Source organism: Hypanus sabinus, unplaced genomic scaffold (genome assembly GCF_030144855.1).
Source record: "Hypanus sabinus isolate sHypSab1 unplaced genomic scaffold, sHypSab1.hap1 scaffold_1093, whole genome shotgun sequence".
In the NCBI taxonomy this organism is placed as follows: Eukaryota; Metazoa; Chordata; class Chondrichthyes; order Myliobatiformes; family Dasyatidae; genus Hypanus; species Hypanus sabinus.
Window position 1 is genome coordinate 82,501 of NW_026779150.1, and position 5,000 is coordinate 87,500.

A 5,000-nucleotide genomic window follows, 5' to 3' on the forward strand; every position below is an offset into this window, starting at 1 on the left:
CCTCGGCCGGCACGACCCTCCGAATTCGTCCCCTCGCGTCTCCCCGCCGCGGGACTTTGTCAGAAAATCATTCGGGCAAGGTTTCGATTCGGCGGCCCGAGCACCGGTAGTCAGCCCGTATATGCTGCCCCTCGGTCGGCTTGGGCCTGCGGATACGTCCCGCTGACTGACTTCCGCCATTGGGAATTCGTCCGAAAATCCATACGGGCGACCTTGGGAAGCGTGCGGAAATACCGCCGCGCGGCCCGGGTTAACGAAGTGGGGAGGCCCGTAACGCCCGTCGACCACTCCTAAGTGGTCGAGAAAAACGCCTCCCCGTAAATCTCCGGAAACCCCGCCAATGCCCCCGTACAGAAATTGCATGTGTCAAAGGGGCGGCCGTATCTGACCCCGGCTGCCGAGCCTCTGGAACTCCTGCCCGGCTACGACCCTCAAATCCGACCCGCATCCAGACTTCCGGAGCGGACTCAGTTAACGAATTGCCACCGGGCAACTGGTTAACCGGCAGTTCTCGGACGGCTCGTTAGCCGTGCCGACCGACCCCCCCGGCCGTGCGGTGGAGCAAGACAACAGTCCCCGGGCGGGCAATCGAGTTCCCGACCGGGCCCTGGCAGATCGTTAACCGGCCCGACCGGGACAAGTCGTTAACCAACTTCGGCGTGACAAATGGTTAACCGGCCCGGCCGGGACAAGTCGTTAACCAACTTCGGCGTGACAAATGGTTAACCGGCCCGGCCGGGACAAGTCGTTAACCGACGTCGGCGTGACAAATGGTTAACCGGCCGGGCCGGGACAAGTCGTTAACCAGACCCGAGCCGGCACTTCGGTAACCGACCGGGTCCGGTGCTGTCATGCAGAACAGGACAGAGACTTAGGCAGCGGCCCGGCGCGGACAGTTCTTCCGTTCGCCGGCTCGGTGACAATTGGTTAACCGACCGGGCTCAGGCAAATCGTTAACCGACGTCGGCGAGACAAATGGTTAACCGGCTCGGCCGGGACAAGTCGTTAACCAACTTCGGCGTGACAAATGGTTAACCGGCCCGGCCGGGACAAGTCGTTAACCAACTTCGGCGTGACAAATGGTTAACCGGCCCGGCCGGGACAAGTCGTTAACCGACGTCGGCGTGACAAATGGTTAACCGGCCGGGCCGGGACAAGTCGTTAACCAGACCCGAGCCGGCACTTCGGTAACCGACCGGGTCCGGTGCTGTCATGCAGAACAGGACAGAGACTTAGGCAGCGGCCCGGCGCGGACAGTTCTTCCGTTCGCCGGCTCGGTGACAATTGGTTAACCGACCGGGCTCAGGCAAATCGTTAACCGACGTCGGCGAGACAAATGGTTAACCGGCTCGGCCGGGACAAGTCGTTAACCAACTTCGGCGTGACAAATGGTTAACCGGCCCGGCCGGGACAAGTCTTTAACCAGACCCCAGCAGGCACTGCGGTAACCGACCGGGTCCGGTGCTGACATGCAGAACAGGACAAAGACTTGGGCAGCGGCCCGGCGCGGACAGTTCTTCCGTTCGCCGGCTCGGTGACAATTGGTTAACCGACCGGGCTCAGGCAAATCGTTAACCGACGTCGGCGAGACAAATGGTTAACCGGCTCGGCCGGGACAAGTCGTTAACCAACTTCGGCGTGACAAATGGTTAACCGGCCCGGCCGGGACAAGTCGTTAACCAGACCCCAGCAGGCACTGCGGTAACCGACCGGGTCCGGTGCTGACATGCAGAACAGGACAAAGACTTGGGCAGCGGCCCGGCGCGGACAGTTCTTCCGTTCGCCGGCTCGGTGACAATTGGTTAACCGACCGGGCTCAGGCAAATCGTTAACCGACGTCGGCGAGACAAATGGTTAACCGGCTCGGCCGGGACAAGTCGTTAACCGACTTCGGCGAGACAAATGGTTAACCGGCTCGGCCGGGACAAGTCGTTAACCAACTTCGGCGTGACAAATGGTTAACCGGCCCGGCCGGGACAAGTCGTTAACCAGACCCCAGCCGGCACTGCGGTAACCGACCGGGTCCGGTGCTGACATGCAGAACAGGACAGAGACTTAGGCAGCGGCCCGGCGCGGACAGTTCTTCCGTTCGCCGGCTCGTGACAATTGGTTAACCGACCGGGCTCAGGCAAATCGTTAACCGACTTCGGCGAGACAAATGGTTAACCGGCCCGGCCGGGACAAGTCGTTAACCAGACCCGAGCCGGCACTGCGGTGACCGACCGGGACCGGTGCTGACATGCAGAACAGGACAAAGACTTAGGCAGCGGCCCGGCGCGGACAGTTCTTCCGTTCGCGCCGGCTCGTGACAATTGGTTAACCGGCCCGGCTGGGACAAATCGTTAACCGACGTCGGCGAGACAAATGGTTAACCGGCTCGGCCGGGACAAGTCGTTAACCAACTTCGGCGTGACAAATGGTTAACCGGCCCGGCCGGGACAAGTCGTTAACCAGACCCCAGCCGGCACTGCGGTAACCGACCGGGTCCGGTGCTGACATGCAGAACAGGACAGGGACTTAGGCAGCGGCCCGGCGCGGACAGTTCTTCCGTTCGCCGGCTCGTGACAATTGGTTAACCGACCGGGCTCAGGCAAATCGTTAACCGACGTCGGCGAGAGAAATGGTTAACCGGCCCGGCCGGGACAAGTCGTTAACCAGTCCCGAGCCGGCTCTGCGGTAACCGACCGGGTCCGGTGCTGACGGGCAGAACAGGACAAAGACTTAGGCAGCAGCCCGGCGCGAACAGTTCTTCCGTTCCCCGGCTCGTGACGATTGGTTAACCGACCTCCGGTCCACCCTCCGAAAGTGCCGCCCCTCGGTCCGAACGTCGCTCCCAACACGTCCCCCGGCTGCTCCCCGCCGCGGGACCTTGTAGGTTTTGAATTCGGCGGAAGCCGTAGTTTTGGCCGAGCGCCATAACACGAGCCCTAGCCCCAGCCCAAGCCCTAACCCATATCCTAGCCCTAGCCCTAACCCTAACCCTAACCCCAGCCGTAACCCTAACCCAGGCCCTAACCCTAACGCTAACCCTAACCCCCGCCCTAACCCTAAACCTAACCCCAGCCCTAACCCTGAACCTAACCCTAACCCTAGACCTAACCCCAGCCCTAACCCTAGCCCTGGCCCTAACCCTAACCCTAAACCTGGCCCGAACCCAATCCCCGGGCGGGCAATCGGTTTGCCCGACCGGGCCCTGGCAAATCGTTAACCAACGTCGGCGAGACAAATCGTTAACCAACGCCGGCGAGACAAATGGTTAACCAGCCCGGCCGGGACTAGTCGTTAACCAACCCTAATGCGGCGGGACTTGGAATAATTCCGACGTCTGCCGAGGACTGCGATGGGCGGTGCGACCTCCTGTAGTCCCGACGGAGGAGCCGCCCCTCGGCCGGCACGGCCCTCCGAAGACGTCCCCTCGCGGCCACCCGCCGAGGTATGACGCGTGCGGACCTGCCAGGAGCACAACCCAAACCTTAAAACTAACCCTGGCCATAGCACGAGCCCTAGCCCCAGCCCAAGCCCCAACCCATATCCTAGGCCTAGCCCTGACCCTAGCCCCAACCCTAGCCCTAACCCCAGCCCTAACCCTAAAGCTAACCCCCGCCCTAACCCGAGCCCTAGCCCCAACCCGAACGCTAAACCTAACCCTAACCCCAACCCCAACCCTAGCCCTAACCCCAGCCCTAACCCTAAAGCTAACCCCCGCCCTCACCCGAGCCCTAGCCCCAACCCGAACGCTAACCCTAACCCTAACCCCAACCCCAACCCTAACCCTAACCCTAACCCTAGCCCCAGCCCAAGCCCCAACCCATATCCTAGCCCTAGCCCTGACCCTAGCCCGAACCCTAACCCTAACCCTAACCCCAGCCCTAACCCTAAAGCTAACCCCAACCCTAACCCTAACCCTAGCCCCAACCCTAACGCTCACCCTAACCCTAATCCTAACCCCAGCTCTAAGCCTAAGCCCCGCCCTAACCCGAGCCCTAACCCCAATCACAACCCTAACCCTAACCCTAACCCTAACCCTAACCCCAGCCCTAACCCTAAAGCTAACCCCAACCCTAACCCTAACCCTAGCCCCAACCCTGACCCTAACCCTAACCCTAGCCCCAACCCTAACCCTAACCCTAACCCTAACCCTAACCCTAACCCTAACCCTAACCCTAACCCTAACCCTAACCCTAACCCTAACCCTAGCCCGAACCCAATCCCCGGGCGGGCAATCGGGTTGCCCGACCGGGCCCTGGCAAATCGTTAACCAACGTCGGCGAGACAAGTCGTTAACCAGCCCTGCCGGGACAAGTCGTTAACCAACGTCGGCGAGACAAGTCGTTAACCAGCCCGGCCGGGACAAGTCGTTAACCAACCCTAATGCGGCGGGACTTGGAATAATTCCGACGTCTGCCGAGGACTGCGATGGGCGGTGCGACCTCCTGTAGTCCCGACGGAGGAGCCGCCCCTCGGCCGGCACGGCCCTCCGAAGACGTCCCCTCGCGGCCACCCGCCGAGGTATGACGCGTGCGGACCTGCCAGGAGCACAACCCAAACCTTAAAACTAACCCTGGCCATAGCACGAGCCCTAGCCCCAGCCCAAGCCCCAACCCATATCCTAGGCCTAGCCCTGACCCTAGCCCCAACCCTAGCCCTAACCCCAGCCCTAACCCTAAAGCTAACCCCCGCCCTAACCCGAGCCCTAGCCCCAACCCGAACGCTAAACCTAACCCTAACCCCAACCCCAACCCTAGCCCTAACCCCAGCCCTAACCCTAAAGCTAACCCCCGCCCTCACCCGAGCCCTAGCCCCAACCCGAACGCTAACCCTAACCCTAACCCCAACCTCAACCCTAACCCTAACCCTAACCCTAGCCCCAGCCCAAGCCCCAACCCATATCCTAGCCCTAGCCCTGACCCTAGCCCGAACCCTAACCCTAACCCTAACCCCAGCCCTAACCCTAACGCTAACCCTAATCCTAACCCCAGCTCTAAGCCTAACCCCCGCCC